The sequence below is a fragment of the Erpetoichthys calabaricus genome, chromosome 5 (genome assembly GCF_900747795.2).
Source record: "Erpetoichthys calabaricus chromosome 5, fErpCal1.3, whole genome shotgun sequence".
Classification (NCBI taxonomy): domain Eukaryota; kingdom Metazoa; phylum Chordata; class Cladistia; order Polypteriformes; family Polypteridae; genus Erpetoichthys; species Erpetoichthys calabaricus.
Genome location: NC_041398.2, coordinates 150997223 through 151019775, shown reverse-complemented (window position 1 = coordinate 151019775; position 22553 = coordinate 150997223). Strand labels below are relative to the sequence as shown.

At 38.7% G+C, this 22553-nt stretch overlaps 1 pseudogene; it reads right to left on the bottom strand.

The window, feature by feature from the left end:
• Window positions 1–3327: 3327 nt before the first annotated feature.
• LOC114652806 (uncharacterized) overlaps window positions 3328–22553 on the bottom strand; it is a 53621-nt pseudogene continuing 34395 nt past the window's right edge.

Sequence of the window (22553 nt, the reverse complement as noted above, 5' to 3'; positions counted from 1 at the left end):
GATGGAGTAGGTCACTGATGTAGTTTGGCGCGAGGTTATTTAAGGCTTTGTAGGTTATTAGTAGGATTTTATATTTGATTCTGTAAGAAACAGGAGCCAGTGAAGATGGAGCAGGATGGGTGTGATGTGCTCGCTGCTGCTGGTTCGAGTAAGGACTCTTGCAGCTGAATTTTGAATAAGCTGGAGCTGTGATATAAGATTAGAAGGGGCACCTGCCAGTAGGGAATTACAATAATCGATGCGGGATGTGATAAAAGCATGGACAAGTTTCTCAGCATTAGAGAAGGAAAGGAAGGAGCGAACACGGGATATGTTACGGAGGTGAAAGTAAGAAAGTTTTTTAATGTGATTTATGTGGGCGGAATAAGAGAGGGAGGAATCAAAAATGACACCAAGATTTTTTACAGTAGAGGCAGGTCTGATGAGATCACCGCCAAGATAGACTGGGAAGGAGCTCATTTTATTAAGTTGCATTTTAGTCCCAATTTGCAGGAGTTCAGTTTTATTGCAATTTAATTTTAAAGAGTTCTGCTCCATCCAGGTTTTAATTTCACTAAGACAGGTTGTGAGCTGAGAAAGCTCTGATGAAGTTCCACTTTTAATGTTGAAGTAGAGTTGAGTATCATCTGCATAAAAATGATAACCCAGTCCATAACTACGGATAATATGGCCAAGGGGAAGCATGTAAATACAGAAAAGCAGAGGACCGAGGACAGAGCCTTGAGGGACTCCTTGTGTGACCGGCGCTGAGCTGGATCTGCTGTTGCCAAGACTGTGTAGAAAACTACACAGAAAAAGGCAAATTAATAGGAAATCAACTAAAGAGAATTAATAATTTAAATTTACTGCATTACAAATATTTTTAAATGTCTTATAAATGTAAAAATCACACTACTGTGCTTTTCTGACTGCAGAGTAAGAGAAGATAATAAAATGGGCTAACCACCTAATAAAATGAGATCAACTAGAGGTAATATAGCTCACTGATTGTGAAACTGGTAGGAACAAATACCACATTGGGCCACCTAGGGTCCTCAGGGCTGAGTTTGGAAACCACTGATGTAGACTGCATCCTTTCAGTGGAGACAATAAAGCAATGAATGTATAAATAGTATTAGTGTTACCAAATATTTAGTAACAGTTTCCTACATAATTTTGAAAATAAAGGGCGGCACGGTGGCACAGTGGTATGCCTCACAGTTAGGAGACCCGGGTTCGTTTCCCGGGTCCTCCCTGCGTGGAGTTTGCATGTTCTCCCCGTGTCTGCGTGGGTTTCCTCCGGGCACTCCAGTTTCCTCCCACAGTCCAAAGACATGCATGTTAGGTGGATTGGCGATTCTAAATTGTCCCTAGTGTGTGTGTGTGTGTGTGTGTGTGCGTGGCGCCCTGCCCATGGTTTGTTTCCTGTCTTGCACCCTGTGGACCCCCGTGACCCTGTAGTTAGGATATGGCGGGTTGGATACTGGATGGATGGATAGAGGCATTTATTTTCAAAATCTATCCATCCATCCGTTTTCATTGTAAAAACATTTGGTTAGAGCCAATTTGATTTATTTTATAATGCTATTAATAGACTACTTAAAACTATAAAATACATGTAATAATTATTCATATATCAAATACATCAGAGTGGTGGCAGGGTATGTTTTCTCATCAACAATGTGTGGTGTATGGATGTGGAAGTCATTTCACAAACCTGTTCACCAGACCTAGAGTGTCTGCCCATTAAGTGCAAGCTGCTCTACCTGCCTAGGGAGTTTATGGTTGCTGTTTACATCCCATACCAAGCTACCACCAGCATCACACATAAGGGATTGTAGAGCTGTAACAATCAGCTATCACCAAGTTGAGTTACTAACACACCAAGGTTGAATTCTAGAATATTCCCCAAAAAAACACTATACCCCTTTAATTTACAGTGTGACAAAACCAAAATATATTTAGAATTTAGATCTCTCATCAACCACTACAGATACTGTAACATAAATATCTATGTATACATGTTTTCTTTACAAAATAAGATTTATCTCTCCCATTCCATGTCAACCTTCTTAACTTCATCCAATTCTGGTTGTTTTTTTCTTTTTTTAGAGTCAGGGAACATCCAGTCAACATAATCCGTTAAATAAATTATTTGAAAGATTCCACTTTGTATCACTTTGTAATCCTTAGGACCAGTCCCAGCAGCCTACTTTCCAGGCCTGTCTTCCCCAAGATGGCAGATACAAGCTATTATTCGAATCCATTTCTTAATTTAGATTTGCCTCCAGAGACTGTGGATTTAGGATTGAATGTACAGAGCTGGATACTTTTATTGAATCAAGTCAGCCAATGCATTCATGTGGTGACCTAAACATGCAGGAGTACTTGTCCTTTGTTATGGAGCACAGTCACCTACAGAAGCCAGAGAACTGGGAGTCTGTATCAGAACTGTACATACATCTTAAAGAAATTGCTCAGTTATAATTTGTTCTGCGTACTAGAGATCTAATAATGTACACATTAATGAAATAGTGTCTCAAGCGTGTGAAGATTAACTTGTGCTGTCCATGAATTTTAAATTTTACTGGAAAAGCTTCCACATCTGCCCTAAATTATTGTAAATAAAGTGTGAAATGAAATAAAGTGGAGTAGAAGTAATGCAAAGTATAAAATATTTATTACACTATTATTTAAGTATGGAAAATAAATGTTTAATTTTAGGTACTCTTGATTTGCCTTTATTCCCAGGAAATCTCTCTTTCAGATCTCAGGATTTGATGAAACTGTCCAAATGTAACTTAATATAAACAAGAACACATTAAAACATCTTCAGTTGTAGCTTAAATGAACAGCAGTCAAACACGTGGTTTCTTCAGAATCTTAAATATTCAAATGCAGCACAGTTATATTACAAAATGAAATAATAATAGTGCAAAAGAGTGTCCACCAGTGCAGATGGATGAGAGTTCTCTAGCTGCAGTGATTTAAGGCATACAACTGTTTACATCTAGTGGACCCAATCACGCCTGATTTAAAAACAGTCAACTCCTGGTGAATTCTGAATTCCACAATTCATATGTGATTTAAACACATTGTTTGAATCCAGCAGTGGTAATTTCAATGTGTTTGAACATGTGTTTGCCATTGGGAATAGTGAATCATCCAGGAACTCAATCCTTGGCAGCGGTTTCAATCCAGACGGGGGAAGTGAAGTTAGCCCAGCTGTAAACATGAAAACATCTTCCACACAAACAGCAGCCTGGCCTTCTGTAAGGAAACAGAATTGTTCATGCACATCTTGGCATATTGTTAAGTATTATTTTTAACTATTTGTTAAATAAATAATTAATTATGCAGTCTATTTTGCAAACCTTCGCAATCAAGGAGATAGTCAGCCTAGTAGCCTAATGTTTGTCCTTCTCCAAGTCTACTGTTGCTCACTGATGCACTGAGGTCAGGTTTGAAAAGTCTCTCAAGTTCAAGAGCAGTGACCTTCTTTTCTGAGTGGCACAGGACAAGGGTCATCAGAGTAGAATGCTGCTGCAGTGCAGTCAAAAACTGAAAGGCTGAAAGACCATCTTTAAATCTAAAGAGTAGAAAATGCATTGTTACAGTGCTATATAGTGCTAATCACATAGTGTATGTGTATGGACAGTATATTACAAACATGATACTTGAAGGACAGTTCCTGTAATTTTCAGCATTTATGGTTTTTAAAGATTTTTCTGCTGCTGACAAGAGTCAAAAATGTGTTTTAGTGTATTGAGTCATATTAGAGAAACTTAGTGTTGTTTTTTCATTTTCCTGTGTCCTTTAAACATGAGTCAATGGGGTATGCTCTTAAAGCCTTTCTGAGTTTCTGGTTTTAGATCACTTATTTTAGATGGTTTGCAGGCTTGAAGAGTATGCCCCCATGTAGTACTGTTGAAATGAGACGGGAAACTGCAAAATGACCAGGACGTTTCTTTAAAATGACTATTATTTTTGACCCTGAGTCATCACCAGAAACCCTTTTTGAAATAATGTATGTTGAAAATTATTGGAAGTGTCCTTCACTAATAATGCAGTACTTATAAGTTGCTTGTTAATAACTGAATTGCAGACATGGCATTATGTTTGCCTTGAACATGGCAATGTAACTTACAAAAAATTGTAAGTCTAGGATATGATGGTACCTGTCAATTACACATGAGTTACGGTCGATAATATACCATTGGAGGTAGTCTGACACAATTGTTCTCTTTTCTTCAAGAGTAGCCACATATCTCAGACAACTAGCTGTCTGTAACATTGTGCTATGCCTTAAAGTACATTCTTGCAGAGTTTCAACAGAAGCAGCGCTGTCAATCTAAAACACTAAAAAAGAAAAGGGGCATATACAGTATACACTGTTATCTCATAAATTTCTGTTCCATTACTTATCTAGTTTAACCCTATATCCTGTATGTTATCAAGGAAGTAATGATTTTCTTAAAGCATTGCAGAAACTAATAAATAAACCCTGCCCTACTATAGTATTATGCTTTTCCTACCTCTCGCAAAGCTTTCTTTATTTGTTCTTCAGTTATGTCATTCACTGTTGCTTTGAATGAAGGCTGGCCTGCAAGATACCGTATAAGATCTTCATAGAGGAAATGTGGACCTGGGTCTCCATGCACAACTTATACTGCAATCATCTTTCCTGCCAAGAAGTACTCATCCTCCCTGACAGCTGTGAATGAAATTCATTCATATTTTAGAATTTTGGGTGATTTACAATTCGAACCACAATTTCAAATTTCTTTTTAATGTTATTGCTACTGTTCTACACATATTTAGCAACTACTTTTGGAAACATTCAAATATGTTCCATGATGCATTAAAATCAAGACAAACCTAAACATGTTTTTGCTAAGTATCTCTGGAACAGTTCAAGTAACAAAGCGTATCAGTGATGTGATATATAACTACAAGTCACACATCTTAACACCATGTATACATACCATTTGCATTGTAGACTATGTAACTTTGTCCTGTTGGTCCATCAAAAATTGGTTGTTCTGTAAGATGGTTCATTAGTAGAGTTAGAAACTCTTGTCTTGGACCACCTGTATCAATTCCATCCTCAACAAACATCATCAGTAAATCTGACCAACATATCACAGGTATCTGAATACGTTGCATGCTTGAAACCTCGGACTGCTCCATCCCAAACATTTGACCTTGCAATGTTGAACTGGCTAACTCTTCCATGAGCAATATGATGTGAGAGGTTTGCAATGATATCAGGTAGTGCAATGTTTACCTCCTCTCTAGAATTACACAAGACTGAATTACATTTGTGAAATGATAGACGGTACACAGTTTTCTATTTTTTGCACAACACTAATGTGCAGTAAAGGGCTGCTTCACACATTATCACAGTAATTCAATCTTTTACCATTAAATTTACAGAAAAAATTTATTGCCACTGTCAATAACTGCCAGCTTACATGGATGTGTCTGATAAATTCCCCAAATTTATAGGAACTGACTCTTCATCCTCTTCATCAACACATGGTGCATGAAGGATTGTATATTTACTGTAGAGAAATGATCATTCCTATGTTAAAAGGCAACTCCACCAATTTTACACTAAAACATTCTTCTTGAGTAATTTACAACCTAAGTAAATCCCTGAAGTATTTTTTGTAAGTTAACCATTCTACAGATATTTTAGAAACAACTTGCCAGTTTCTTTTTAATCTAATCTAAAAACGTCTACGAAGGGAGTTGTCACATTTTGTCAGTTTTTTTGCTTACCTGTAAGTAGGTGGACTTAGTCACATTGTATTTAGGTAGATCCAGAGTATCCTCAGTATCAGATATTACTATCTGAAAAATATAGTGACATGGGGAACTTAAATGCCCTACACAATACAAAAAAAAACTGAAAGAAAGGTAACGTTTGCTTCAATATCTATCCAGCTTGAATTGTTGGTGAATGTCCAGATGCATCTATGAATCATGTTAAAATTACTACTTTAGTGCAACGAAGTGTTATGAAGTTAAAAAGGAAATTTAAAATTATGGTAAATTATAATAATCTAGATAATGTTGCTGTATTTCACAATATTCTTACAGCATTTCCAATTTCATATATTTAGAACAAAAAGTCTGGTTTCAACATAAACTCAAAGGTCTGTCCCAAACATGTGATTTGATCACATTACCAGCTTACATTTGCAAATTAGTACTTACACTATATCTTCTAGTTTGTGTTAGGATGTACTTTGGTGGGGCGGCATGGTGGCGCAGTGGGTAGCGCTGCTGCCTCGCAGTTGGGAGATCTGGGGACCTGGGTTCGATTCCCGGGTCCTCCCTGCGTGGAGTTTGCATGTTCTCCCCATGTCTGCGTGGGTTTCCTCCGGGCGCTCCGGTTTCCTCCCACATTCCAAAGACATGCAGGTTAGGTGGATTGGTGATTCTAAATTGGCCCTAGTGTGTGCTTGGTGTGCTTGGTGTGTGGGTGTGTTTGTGTGTGTCCTGCAGTGGGTTGGCACCCTGCCCAGGATTGTTTCCTGCCTTGTGCCCTGTGTTGGCTAGGATTGGCTCCAGCAGACCCCCGTGACCCTGTGTTCGGATTCAGCGGGTTGGAAAATGGATGGATGGATGGATGTACTTTGGTTATGGGCTTCAAAAACCTGAGAGAAAAAGCATAAAATTCTGAACAGTTTTATACAGCCTATATTGTTCCTCATACTACATAAATACTTATCAATGAAATGTTGCCTGGTGAAAGGTGGCAAGTTGTTAGTGTTTCTGACAGATAAACCAACTGAACAGTAATCAAAATGATTCACATTTTACACCAAATGCCATTTAAAATGTAAATCTTACTGTTTGTCCAAGTACAATGCAGGAACATATTTTCAAACCCAACTACAGACCTTACTAAGTAGCTAGCCTCTGTTGAACCAATATATTGGCAAGCATTATGTACAGAACAGCCCTGGTTAAGATAATTAACACTGCCATTCAGTAAATTGCTTTCCTAAATTATTAATTCCATGTTAACTCACGACAGTGTCAACCTGATTGAATTCAGTTATCCTCCAACTTGTAACAACAATTTCAGAATCAGAGTCTGATTCTGAGGTAACATCCACTGCAGTTAAAGGAAACAAAATCAACATATTATTATGTATTATTGTGTACAGTATGTCACAGCACTGTGAAATATGTAAAAGTGCTAAATCATCAGATCCACTAATCTCTTCTAAAGTCTTTTTCTAGTTTACATCTTGCCTGAAGAAGGGGCCTGAGTTGCCTTGAAAGCTTGCATATTGTAATCTTTTTAGTTAGCCAATAAAGGGTGTCATTTTGCTTGACTTTTCACTAGGCATATAAGAAAAAAGATCCTGCAATGTGCTTTTCCTGTTTCCTTTTTATATTCAGCCAATATGAATGGCCTTTCTGTCCTAGGCACATTGACCACCACTGAGCAATCCTTGTTAAATGTTCTCATTTTCTGGACAGCTAGTTTCAGCAGATTATGTGCTGCCACCAGAGGGTTTTACAGTTTTTAAATCACCTCCATTTGTTTTTTTTAAACATTTTATTGAATTTATTAAAATCAAACAACATTCCACACAAGCAAGTCAAATTTTACAAAACCCCCACCCATGAGAAAGAGAGCTAGGCCAACATAGTGAAACTTTAAAAGTAGAAAAGATAAGTAAGTAAATAAATAGAATAAAAAGGGGAAGAGAATCAACTTCCTCAAATTAAATGCTTATTTTAAAATATTATTAGTTACTGTAGATCCTGCCAGGTTATAAAGAAGTTTTGCACAGATCCTCTAAGTGAGTATTTAATTTTTTCCAATTTCAAGTAGCATACAACATTGGTTACTTAGTGACTGAAAAGAGGTGAGTTAGGATACTTCCAGTTGAGCAAGATAAGTTTACATGCCAATAGTGAAGTAAAGGCAATTACAGTTTGTTTGTCCTTCTACCCTTTAAGCCCATCTGGAGGTACACCAAACACAGCTGTTAGTGAATTAGGAGAGAGTGTGATACTCAGGCTATCTGAAAGGCATTTAAAGATTTTGGTCCAAAATGATGTTAATTTTGTGCACGCCCAAAACATATGACCCAATGAGGCTGGAACTTGATTTAAACGTTCGCAGGTTGGATCGTGCCCTGGAAACATTTTGGACAATTTTAAATGAAACAGATGTGCTCAATAGATGATTTTAAGTTAAATAATTGTATACTTTGCACATATGGAGCTAGAGTGAATTCTGTGCATTGCTGCCTTCCATTCCTTTTTCGAAATGTAGAGTGAGTGATCCTTTTCCCAATGTACTCTGGAATCTTTGAAAGGGAAGGACTTTAAAATGTTTTTATATGTTTTAGAAATGCTCTCTGAGTCCTTAAAAACAGTATTTTTTCCGAAGTAGAAGTAGGTGGTAGGTGAGGAAAGTGAGGCTGGTTTTGTTTAATAAAGTTTCTAATATGGAGGTAGTGAAAGAAATGTGTTGCTGGAAGGTTACATTTGGAGTGTAATTGTTCATAGGATACGAAGATGTTGTCTATGTACAGATCTCTACATGATTTAATCCCAAATGTTTTCCAAACATTAAAACCTGTGTATGTTTGAGAGGGAGAAAAAAGGTGGTTATCATGCAAAGGTGACATACAGTAGATAAAAGCTTCTGTATCTTAAAGTACTTTCTGCATTGGTTCCATATTCTGAGTGAATGAAGCACAATTGGGTTATTAGTATATTGGTGATAACTTGTATTTACTGGAGTACAAAGCAAGAAATATAAAGAAGTGCTGCAGGATTTTATTTCTGTTGCGGACCAGGCCTATGTATGTTCATCCATTTTGAATTCCAAATAAATGAGTTTATGATTCAATCTAACTTCTTAAAAAAAGATTTGTTGATGTATATTGGAATGCTTTGAAACAGAAAAAAGAAGCTTAAGAAAGATATTCATCTTGACAATGTTAATTCTTCCAGCTAAAGTGAGATGAATGGTGGACCGTCTATGCAAGTTCTAAGTTTTTCCAAGCAGACAGCAAAATTTTGTTGATAAAGAGTTTTATGTTTACTTGTGATGTTTACCCTTAGGTATTTAAACTGATCTGTGATGATAAAAGGGAAGGTGTCCAATCTAATATTGTGTGCTGGAGAGCTCACTGGAAAGAGCACACTTTTATTCAAATTAATTCTGAGACCAGAAATCTTTTGCAATTCTGTTAGTACTGCCAAGACTGCAAGCACATTATTTTGTGGATCTGATATATATCTTACCATATACATTTGCATATAGTGAAATTTTCTGTTCAAGTACTTCTTTGATAATCCCCTTTATCTCATAAGCATTTCGACAGTGAACTGCCAGTGGCTCTATAGCGTTTGGAAAAAGCAGTGGTGACAAGGGGCATCCTTGTCTAGTACCACGTTCTAGTATGAAGTAGTCTGAAATAATATTGTTAATACAAACTGAAGCTTCCGGACTGGTATACAGCAGTTTAATTCATGCACATATGTTTGGGCCAAACCCAAATTTTTCAAATGTGGTGAAAAATTTGCTCCATTCAATTATATCAAATGCTTTTTCTGCATCCAATGATACTAATATCTCCAGGGTGTTAGACTTTGTGGGTGAATATATTACATTAAATAGGCGACGAAGATTGGAAGCTACTTAATAAATCCAGTTTGGTCTTGTGATATTATCGAAGGAAGAACTTTCTCGATCCTACTGGCAAAGACTTTGGAGAATATTTTAACATCGTTATACAGAAGTGAAATTGGTCTGTATGATGCACATTTTAATAAGTCCTTATTTTGCTTAGGAAACACAGTAATTAATGCTTGGCGAAAAGTTTGAGGTAGAATTTTATTGCCTCTAGCTTCTGTAAATGTTGCTAATAAAAGGGGAGCCAATTTAATTGAGATTTTTGTATAAACTTCGGCAGGGTAACCATAAGGGCCTGCTGTTTTCCTGCTCTGAAGTGAGTTCATAGCATCTAGTAATTCTGATAGTGCCAGAGGTTTGTCCAATTCTTCTGCACTGAGAGTATCTAGTTGTGGTATGTGTAATGCATCCAAAAATGTGTTAGGTTGTGTCTTTTTCAGTCTAAGTAGAATATAAGCCCTTATAGTAGTCTTTAAATGTGTGCATTATATTTTTATGGTCAATGATTTTATCTGTGTTGGTAATTGCTGGGATTGCATTTCGAACTTACTGCTTGTGGATTTCTTCAGCTAAAATCTTGTTAGCTTTCTATCCGTGTTCATAGTAATGATGTTGTGATTTAAAAATGAGTTGTTCTGTTTCTTTTGTTGTCAAGAGGTTGAGTTCTGAGTGCAAAACCTGTCTTTTCCTATGAAGTGCCTCATTTGGACAACTGGCATGTTCTTTCTGGTAATTTCACTGATTAGCTCTGATACCTTCCTGGTTTCTGATTTATGTTTGTGGGACAGATAAAAAATAATCTGTCCTCTTAAGAAAGCCTTCAGAGTTTCCCAACAGATTCCTGCACAGATCTCTGAGGATGTATTTGTCTCTGAAAAAAAATTTGCTTGGATATAAACTCTGTACAGTTCTCATCTGCTAATAACAGTGGGTTAAGGCACCATCTTTGAGATGAATATACGGGCAAAGTGATTTAAGATCCATGATCAAAGGGGCATACTAACAAGATTTAATCATGGGCAAGAAATTATTATTTATGAAGAAATAATCAATTCTTGAGTAACAGTGATGCACAAGTGAGTAGAAGGAATACACTCTTGAATTTGAGTTTAGGAATCTCCAAGGGTCTGATAAGTTATGATTAGTTACAAACTGTGTGATTGTTTTTGCAGTGTTAGATGTCATCACCCCTGTGGCAGGAGACCTATCGAAGTCTGGATTTAAAACACAATTAAAGTCATCAGCCATTATAATTTTATGAGTGTTCAAATTGGGAATGGATGCAAATAAGTTTTGGATGAAGTCCCTATCATCCACATTGGGTGCATAGATATTTACCAAAATTACTTTACAGTTAAATAAATTACCCATGACGATCACATACCGCCCTTCAGGATCAGATAATACATCTGTTACTACAAATGAAATTTTTCTATGTATAAGAATTCCCACACCTCTAGTTTTCTTTGTAAAGCTGGAATGGAATATTTGGCCAGTCCAGTCTCTTTGCAGCCGGACCTGATCCTTGCTTACTAAGTGGGTCTCCTGTAAAATTACTACTTTAGAGTTTAGACCTGTTAGGTGATAGAATACTTTCTCTTTAATTCATGATTGAGACCTTTAACATTCCAGCTCACAAAGTTAACTGTTTGATGATCTTTTGTTGGCATTCTGTAGTCTTAATTTAAGATAGTAGTACAGTATTACATAAGACAGCTTTAACCTTAATTTCCAATTTTTCCAGGTGTTATTGCCATGAATCCTATTACAGCACACGCCCAAATTTCACGGGGGTTACGTTCCTAGAGCACCCATGAATTGTGAAAAACCGCAAATTTTGGATGTGGTTCAAAAATGCCTATTTTTATAGTTTAAACCCTAAATATGCCCCCAAAACACTTTAATTTAATATCAAACTCAGCTTAATACATTACCTAAAAAAAAGAATGTAAAGGTAAACTTGTATACTGCACAGTACTGTACTGCTATGTCTCCCGCAGTGCTAGAATTTAAAATACTGATGTTACCGCTATATGTACTGTAATTCATTCAAGCGCATTTTCATTGCCAGAAGCCTTAGAAGGTGCAGGGTGTTTCGGCGGCATCTTGGGGCTTTAATCCTTAAACTGCCACATACTTGGGGGTTAGCACATCCCTGGACGCTAAATACTTTTTTGCTGCACTTTAAGTAAGCGTCACAATTCACAAAGAAAAAGTGAAATTTGAATGGAAAACATTTTTTTTTCATGCAAAGAGCATCACAATTACTGCAACACTGATAATTTTACACACTGCTAATGAACTGTAAACACTATTTAAAAAAAACTACTGGAACAATATGTACAAAGTGTAACTGATGCCATGGATGAAATCACAGAGCCAACTGCGCTTGAACTGTCTGCACGCAAGCACACAGAGGTAAGCACTGATGCTGGCAGGCTCAATCCCAGGGACAGTGAGGCTGTAGTGCTGCAGGATGTCATGCTTGGGTCACAGAATTGCACAGAAACACAGGAGATTGTAGAGACAGGAACTTTATTCAAGCACTTCAAACAAACAAGTTTCTTTCAGAAGTAAAATGAGCTCAGTATGCAGTTAGTTCTCATTTAAAAGAATAGGCAGACATCATAGGGGAGCACAATGGGAGCAGGACCCCCAACAGGAGCAGAGGATGTCTGGGGGAGAAGAGAGAAACAAAGCAATCAGCCAAAAAGGACAGGTGCTGTTCAGGCTTTTAAGTAAGCGTAGCATCGCGTGAGAAGCATGTCACGCGACAGAGCAACCACAAGTAAGCCCAGCAAGTAAGGGAGCAATGTGAAGGTAGTCGATCAGTGTTTTTTAAGAGGGTTTTTTTTGAGGAGAGTACATGTCTTCTAGGGGTGTGTTCAGCCCCCCTGCTCACAAGGCGCTGGCAGTGGTCATGAGCTGGCTGCTCAACAAATGTACGGCACTGACTGATCAGCTCCTGCATGCTCACAAATGGCACTGGGAAATGACTACTGTATAGCCGGTTGTGGTGGTTTAAGGGTTCAGAGGAACAAAACAGAAAACACAAGAACACTCAGCTGGAGATGCATCACAGTCAATCAGCAGCAAGAAGAAATGAGTAACGCTGTAGCAGTCTGGTGCCGCTAAGATTCACACCGTCGAGAAGACTGTGATTTATTTATTTTTATGGTGGAAATTCCAGGGATGCACCCAGCCTTGGCCCCACCCGCATCCACTCACAAACAGACACAAAAACAAAGCAAACCAATAATCAAACAGCAAATAAAGAATGTAATGAAAACAACGATACCACCCCTGTTCCCCCTTACGGTGATTACACATTAAATACAACAAAGAACAAAGAAAACACACACAGTAAATCATGAAAAACGTTCATGAAAAACACCAACGGATGAAATGTAATGATGAAAATAGATAGTCCAGAGATCCGCACGTTGAATGGGAATGTAAAGATAGTCCTACCGCTAGTTCCTGAAATGGTGAAGACGGAGCGCTCCTTTCTTTGCAGGATGGCCATGAATCCACTTACAGTCCTCATGTACACAGGCAGACGGCAGACAATTCAGACACCAATCACGATACGATCCAGGACAAAACGAATAAGTACAGGTAACCCAACATAAGGCAGACAGACAGGAACTTGAAACACAAATTACAAAAGCTTTTTTTTTTTGCTTTTGGTCACCGGCCCCCTTTTTAAAAGCCAGGCTGACATCCTTTGACCCCAACAGCCCCAGCACCCTCAGCAGAAGACCAATCGGAGCCACTGCAGGGACTGCTGGGAGTTGCAGTTTCAAATTCCATTGGCTACTTTCACCATCCCAAGCTACGTTTTCCTCTACAGTTGCTTCCTGTTCTCTCTACAGTGCAGTATTGTCGCGAAAAAAGGCATAAAAATTGTGGCTGATATTTGCAGTTTCCGCTAACAATTATTAGATAGGTTCTAAGGAAAAGTCCGCAAATGACTGAGGCTGCGAACTCTGAACCGCGACTTCGCAGGGGTCTACTGTGTTACGTTGGCTCTTACAATTATAAGAATTAATAGGATAAATAAGAAATAGCTTGCTTCCAACCCCCATCCCCCTGCCCCCCCCCCCCCCCCCCCCCCCCCACCATTTGCCTCCCCAAGTGAGGCTAAACCTCCCAGTCCTCTGACATACCTAGAGACAGAGCACATCCAAAACAAAACAAGCAGTGGTGCATGAGGATTAAAATATATATGATGATATCTATTGACCATACAGTTCAAATACTATAAACATAAAATATAATCTTAAACAGTTTGAGAAAGTAAACCCAGCGAATGATGTTAAACAGTAGACCTGGATAAGCACATAATGTTTGATAGTAAGCCCTAATACAATGAACCAAGGGTGTGATGTTAAACAGTCCACTATGAAGAAAAAAAAAAAAATCCACATACATACATACACTCATAAAACTGTAATTAAAACATAAAAGACAGCAGATAAGGAAATAGAATGTATTCTATAATTATGGAATGAGTTTCATTGCGAATGGATCCTGCAGCAGGTAAGATATTCTTTGCCATGCTGGGACACCATGTAACTCAAGATCATCTTTCGAAAAGTGTCAGGATCAGTTTTCTTAGCTCTTTTTTGCTTCCTCCATTGAGGTAAAAATATAGAACTTGCCTTGAATGTCTACTTTCAATTTGGCAGGATAGAAGAGGCTGTTTTTGATCTTGGCTTTCCGTAAGCGCTGTTTAATGCTGTAAAATGCGGCACGTTTAGCAGCTATTGATGGTGAGAAATCTGGAAAGATACGAATGTGGTTTATTTTCAAATATAATCTCTTGTTTCTGTCTGAGAAGTGACAATGTATGTTTAAACTAGTTTTTCAAAGTGCACAATGAAAGTCCTAGGCTTTGAGGTATTTGATCCACATATGCGGTAAGCTGCTGCTATCTCGGTGTCTGATTTGAATTCCTCTCCAGAATAGTTCAGCTACAAATTTCACTGGGTTTGGACTTACATGATTTTCAGGGAGACCTTCGATTCTGATATTCCTTTTGCATCCATCTTCCAGTGCAGTTAGTCTGTCTCCAAGCACTTTGCATTCAGAATTTGTAGCCATGGCTTTTTCGTCAGCAGTAGATGCCAGTTGTTCCGCTATTTCAATACGAGTCGTGAATGTTTGCTTAACGTCTTCAAACTGAGCACCAAGTGCTCTAAGCTTATTCTCAAATTTTGACGCATTTTCCTGTATTTTTTCCTCAATCTTTTCTAGCATACCTTTAAAGGCTGCCTGAAAGTGATTACTTAAACAGGTTTCCTGGATTTAATATCCCGAAACAGCTTCTAGTTTGTCTTGTATATGCCCTTTATTTCTTTCCTTATATCATTTAAATCCTTCTTTATATTATCCTTGATCTCCTTTATGTCTTGAGCGGTGGCTGTTGCGGCCACCCCAGTGGCTATTGTGGCGATCATTGCCTTCAACTTGGACAGATCGTTTGAGTCTTCCCTGAACTCCGCAGGTGAAGTAGCATGCCCAGTTACAGCCAATATTATTGGCTTGTGAGGGGTAGATGACAACACAGAAGGTAAGGGCATTTTCAGTTTCACTGAGCCTTCTGGAATCAGCGAATTATCCCAGCCCGAATCACTTGCATATTTGCTCCCATTTTTGCTCTCAGCTGGGGATGCAGCAGCATCAACAAGTCCCAGGAAATCTGTGCTTTTGCCTATATGTTCGAGGTCAGTCTTTGGCAGGCCATACCTCAAGCTTGAGCTTGATATCTGTTTATATTTGGATGAAGCTTTAGCTTTAGCTCCATTTCATTCGGAGTCTGTTTTCTGCCACTGATGCTTATATATACTTGTATATACTGTAATTGAGTAAGTACAGGATACCTCAGAATTATAAAAAAAAAAAAATAACATTGCTGCTAACGGAGTTCCGCCTCAGACGTCCATGTCCCGTAGTGGATGAGACCAACCCTAAATCACCTCCATTTTGGCACCATCAATCCTATGTTTATCTAGATAAATAAAAGACAAAGAGTGAGTTTATTGTAAATTATATATTTACTAGCGAACCCGCGGTGTACCATACGCCGCATAATTAGGCCGCTTTTTTAATGATTTTTAAGCACAGGGAGAAAATTAACATTTGAAAAATCGGTATGTGCTCGGGCGTGGAGGGCAGAATGGGAGGAGAGGGGAAGGATGCCCATTCCACCCCCTCCGTCATGCTAGTCTGCTGATTTCTCGTTTAGTATGCACTGCCTGCTCATGTGCCCACCCCCAACTCGTCACCTGAGTCGTTTTCCTGTTTGCACAGTCCACATGCACCTGTGAGTCACGTAGACTTTTTATTGTTCTTTGCGGTTTTGGCTGGTTTTCTATATATAATCCACCAAGTCACTCGACAACAGTAGTAGCAAGGGGGGGGGGGGAGGGGGTGTGTACATACGGCAGGGACATAATCAGTGTGAGCATATGACCCGCTAGCCAACCCGCGGTGTAGCATACGCCGCGCAATTATGTATTGATGGGTGAACACTTCCTGAACGACACAGTTGTCCAAATAGAAGTGAAAACAAAATCGAGCCCAGTGCATTCTTTAACTGCCTTGTAGTGCAGTGGTAGTGTTGCTGCTTTGCAGTAAGGAGACTGTGCAAGATTTTGGGTTCGCTTCCCAGTTCCTCCCTGTGTGGATAGCACTTTGAATACTGAAAACACCGGTATATCAATGTAATGAAGTATTATTAATCTTATGTGTCCAGCGCTCTCTCTGTTACGCGCACGCGCCTGTATGTGTGTGTGTGTCGCTCGCTCGCTGCACGTGTTCCTGCAGGCATACCAGTAAGTGAATGAGACGATAGAACTCTGGAGATAGCAACATACAACTGTCTGTGACTGAACAGTGGTTTTGGCAGATACATGCATATCTTTTTGAAAGTTTGGCCCTGTGCCTTATTAATTGTCATTGCAAAGGCAAATCTAACAGGAAATTGTCTTCGTGTTAAAGTAAAATGCAAATTATCCGCGACAAGCAAACTGTTTTACACGCTGCATACCAATCCGCGGCGTAGTATACGCAGTATAATCACGCCGGTTTTTTAATGTTTTTAAGCAGAGGAAGAAATTGAACATTTGCAAAATCCGTAACGCTGCTTTCAGTAAGTACAATGCACACGCGTTTAATTTGTCGGCCATTTTTTGCCAGCCGTCTTTTCTGATTTGGGCTGCTTTTACAGTGTTACCACTTGTGCATATTAAATCTTGAAATCCTTTGAGTAACTAATTAACTAACTAACACCCACCCACCCAGCTTGTGTGAAAAAAATGCGCCCGTTCTTTCATCATTTTGTTGCAGCCTATCAAAGACTTGCTGATCATGTTTTTTAGACTCAATATACATTGGCTTTTAACTCAGCGCAAGGGCGCGCATTCATTTCAGATTATTACATCCAGCTAGTCTGCTAAACTAATCTGCTACATGGCTGCGTTTGAAAAAACGACTTATCCCGGATGAGTTTCACCAGCATTAATGATTAGGAATCTGGTTGGAACAAAACCCTGCATCCACAGGGGTTCACCAGGACCGAGTTTGGGAAACACTGCTGAACACAGACGAAACCGACTCAGGTGAGGAGTTGGGGCGGGCAAAGTGGTTGCAGCTATTGATTATTCAGTGTTGTTTGCCTGGGTGTCTGATCTGCTCGACGGGATCATAAATAAAAGGAAAACAATGTGAAGGCAATGTCACAGGTGATCCTGTGGTATAGCGGGTCCACAGCTCCCCTTCAAAAGGCCATTTTTAAATAAATAATCATCGCACTCACAGCGTATCGAGGGGCGTGGAAGTGTGGCTGAAACAGTTTCCGGGTGGAGTCGTGCTGCGGGCATTTCTCCCCTGTGCAGTGTGCGAGCGAGTGAGGAGAGAGAGAGAAAGCCGGTACGTTAGAGTGAGCGAGAGCAGGCTCGAAGGCAATGTGTTCCTGTGGTATAGCGGGTCCATAGCTCTCCTTCAAAAGGCCATTTTTAATCAGGCGACTGACAGTAGTGGAGTCAGGCACAGAGAAGGTCAGCTGGTGAGAGAGCGTCTCGGCTGTTGCAGGGCCGGCATCGGTGAAGCAGGTGAGACGCTAATGAAAAAGAGGCACAGGGCTTATTGGTTTTTAAAGACTGCTTCCTTCATTGTGTTTTAACCTCAGTTTTAAAGGATTGCGCGGCTCTCTCTCTCACACTGCCTGTGTGTGTGCCTTTGTCTCTCTCTGGCGCTGCCTGTGTGTGTGCGCGGCTCTCTCTCTCGCGCTGCCTGTGTGTGTTCCTCTGTCTCTCTCTGGTGCTGCCTCTGTGTGAACCAAGGTTCCACTGAGGTTGACTAATGAAAAGTCAACGTGGCTCAGAGCAGCAAGTGGACTGTGGCACAGACAAACAGAAATGACGGCATGTTTTCCGAGGCGTCGCGTCCTAGTTGGTGGGTGTGGCTCTGCGAGTTTTTGTCGTATCCAATGGTCTGAGTTGGTGGGCGTGGCTCCTTCCTGCGTGCGCCATTGGTGTCTTACTTGTCGGCGGTTTAGTGAAACCATGCCCCTTCCGGCGTGCTTTCCATGGGTGGCTACTTGTCTTCCGGCTTAGTGAATTATATATATAGATAAGTTTGTTGCACAAGAAGTTAAACACTAAATGGGTCTACCAATTAAACAGCAACTGTCTCTGCAACCATTGTCTTGTATACATGACACAAACAGTTAAGCCACCTAACCTGAACTTGTCTCTGTTCTTGTTTTAGTCGTCTCTTTGACCCACAGCTAAAGGACTGTCTTTCTTTCAATTTGAAGTTTCTGTAGTCCATGAACTGTTTATATGATGGGCACGGTTGTTCTGCTGGAATGAACAGAATTGAATATCAACACATTATGGACAGAGTGATTTTAATAATTTATGAACCATAAAGTGCATTGATGTATATTTTAGATCAACTACTTCCACAATATTGTTTAGTATGATTAGGTGCATTGGCGATCCTAAATTGTCCCTAGTGTGTGGGTGTGTGTGCCCTGTGGTGGGCTGGCACCCTGCCCGGGGTTTTGTTCCTGCCTTGCATCCTGTGTTGGCTGGGATTGGCTCCAGCAGACCCCTGTTATCCTGTGTTAGGATTCAGCGGGTTGGATAATGGATGGATGGATGGATGGATGGATGATTACTTGTAATATGTGAACTTTAGTCTATGACCACTACAGTTAACACTGCTTGTTAAAAGATGAGATACAAGTATGTGCTTCTATAAGTTTTTTAACAAAAAAATACATCATGAATCTCTTTTCATTTTTTTCACAATACTCCTAAACTGCATAAATATACACTAGGAAAATCAATTCTATTATCTGTTGTAAGAGCCATTTGTTAGTTATTTAGGTTATATTAAGTTGATATTAGTATTTTCTTAGTTATGTTAAAATGTTTGTGTATATATTAGTGCACAGTCAATGGGAGGTTCTATCATAACCCCTACAAGCTAAATTGTAAGTGGGATATTCTAAATATTTCTTGTCACTCTGACTACAGACTAGTTCAGTTTATGATCTGTCTTGCAGTTGGTAAGGCTTGGAGGGCAAACAGCTTCAAACCATACTGAAATGCTAAAGTGAAGCCTATGTAAGCCTATGTAAGTTTGCTACGGAAAATTAACAACCTTTAAATATAGAAAGTAACTGAAGTTTAACAAGAGAAAGCTAAGACTGTAATTAGACCGAGAGGAAACATTTTTTTCCCTTTTTGCCTTTTATTCTGCATGTGTAATAAAATTTTTCTAAAATTTTGTAATTTTTTCATTTTCAAATTTTCACTAAACTTTTTTGAAATTAAGTTTATTGGACTGAGAAATTTCTTTTGGTACGTGTTTGATGCATGCTGTATCCTACCTTGCCAACTGCTGCTCAACCTTAGGGACCTAAAAGACACAGCTACATCTGTAATTTGAAATGTGCTGATTGAAAATAATACAAGACAACTGTTATGAAATTTAACAGTCCCAGTGTATGTTGGGGTAGTACTTAAAAAATTAGAGCATTAAGTATGACACACATATATACTGTATATCCTAACTTGATGCACAGAAGTTGTTTATTTGAATGGAGTTCCGAATGACTTGTACTACATAAACTGAGCAATAATAATAATAATAATAATAATAATAGTAATAATAATAATAATAATAATAAAAGCCTAGGATATCTGGCTGTAGATAGCGTTGAGTCCACTTACTTTGATTAACATTTCCACGTGGTTTAGACATCGGCTGTGCATCTGGTTCTTCTGTGTGGGGAGCCTCTTTTAGAAAGTCTAAACATTTCCCACAAGAATAACAAAAGTGGGTTAACTGGCTAAAATGGTTTCCACAAAATGGACAAAACATTGTCGCTTCATTTACCATCACAAACTCTGTTCAATGTTCCCCCGCGAAACAATTTGATTGCCAAAAAACGTCAGCAACAAGCACTTCCTGTGTATTGTACTTACCCTTTCGGTTTGATTTGCCGCTTGTAAATTTATTTTGGGCCACTTTTAAAATTGTTTTCTGAACTGTTAATTTGATTTGCCACTTGTAAATTTGTTTCTGGAGTTGTAAATTGTTCTCACTATTGTAAATTTGTTTTCTGAAATGTTAATTTGAATTTCCTTTGTAAATTTGTCTCAACTGTTGTAGATTTGTTTTGTGAAATGTAAATTTATTTTGTCCTTCTCAGCCACTGAACTTTTCTGTTTCTTTTTGTGAAAAAAATAATTTAAGTACAATGGGATATCCATATTAAATACTGATGAAGCATTACAAAACATGAAAAGGACAACTGGGCCAAAGAGGGGAAAGCTTCAGTCCACTCCTTGTATACGATCATGTTAAACAATCTTATCAATCATGCATATTTTTTTTTCCTTAACGTGAAGCAATGTGATTCTGAGTTCAAGACTGGTACAAATGATGTCAAGTGTATGTGGATGTAGGCAGACACTACTACCGCAGAAGCGAGCAGGTGCGGGTTTAAAACAATCAGTGCTATGCAGACCTCTATTTTGAAACTGATGAGCCTTTATTAATTGCCTTCCAATTGAATTCCCACTGTTCTAGCCTTGGGAGACATCTCAACTTTCTAATCACAATCGGACATGTTTAACTCCTTTATACTGCTCGTCTTCTGCTTCAGTGTTACGGCCCGAAGCATGCTGCTTTTTCGAACTTGTTCCCCTCTACTTGCTCATTCGCTCTGTGCCGTTCCTTCTTGTCCGCACACATGCTGAGCCAGAGCATATCCGTTCCAACACCTTCAACCCTCCATCCAGTCTCTCGTGCTTCCACCTCTTTCCAAGGACCTCCTTCCTACTGCTGGGGTGTTTCATTTGCATATCACACTGCACCTTCTGAAAGCATAGTGCTCAGTAGCTGTCCAGCCACATGGCCCTCTGAATCTCCAGCCAAATTATTACAATACAGTCGGTATGCTACCAACTATATAGAAGAACAATTTATTTTGGGGAAGTTCATAACTAAAAAAATAACTACAAAAGACAGATTACACTTTGCTACACATGCAGCTATGCGACTAAAATGTGAGTGCCTGATGCCTGCAGTGTAGTCATTATAAGGGGATGGTTAGGAATTTAAAAACAATACTAATGTTAGAATGAATTAACATTAAAAAAATACCGTCAGCGGCACCATTTTTCCAGGAGCTAATTGATATTTTGAACCAGTACCAATTTAATAACAGTTTTCAATACCCATTCCTATCACCTACTTCTCAGAATGGCTACACTTAAACAAAGATGTGGATGGAGAAATACTGCCGTACTTAAATGAAAAAGACATTTCAACTTGAAGTCAGTCAATCTGAAAGCAACCCAGGAAACAAAAAACGCTCATCACTGAGCATATTAAAAGGTACACGCTAAAATTGAATCCAGACCCGTTTTCTTTAGAAGACTTGCCTAAACCTGAAACAGAACTGTCTTACGCAACTACAGGAATATCTAGAAGAAATAATGGCTTTAAAGAAAAATGCCCAAGTGAAAAAGAACAGTCAGATCTTTAAACTGGACCCAGTCTTAAGATGAAATACTGAAAGTCAGAGACTCAGCAAAACTGCAGTACAAGAAGAAGCTAAACATCCTGCAATTCTCTACAAACGTTCACATATTGCTTCTCTTATATTACAGCACATTAACAAAGAAATCTGACATTGTGGGCATAATTATATGTTTACACAGTTGCACCAGAAATATTGGATACCTCAAGCTAACTCTACTGTCAGAAAAAAAAACAGCACACTAGATAGACAGTGAACAAAGTGTTCCTCCTTCAAGAAACAGCTTACACTTAAAATAAGAAAATCTTAAGTATTTCTTTGTTTGCAATTATATTGCTAATTACTTGGAAAAAAATTAGAGATAAAAAATAAGAATAGGTGGTAGATCTTTTTGAAATGAAATATAGTAATTGTCTCTATTCCTGCATAAACAAATCAGGGTGTAAGAGCCAATCTTAATGTTAATGTTCAATTCACATTTTTCACAATTTAATTTCAATAGAATAACAGTTTCTCATAGTTACTTAGAACATTGTTTTTTTAACCCCTGTAAGTTAACATGACATTGAACTTTCTTTGCTATATCTGAAAAAATTAGTGCTCATTAAGCCACTTAGGAAATAGTCTCATGGCTGGACTGTTAGATAAGTTTGCAGTTGCAAATAGGAGATTGGAGTACTTGTTGTATCATGTTAGCCATTATGTATGTAATGAGAAGTCAAGAAAAATTACACCTTTTATTGTCATTTGCTTGATTTATCTTTAAATAGGAGATTAGCATACAGTTTTCTGACCATCCTTCACATGCTTACCATATATTAGGACTATATG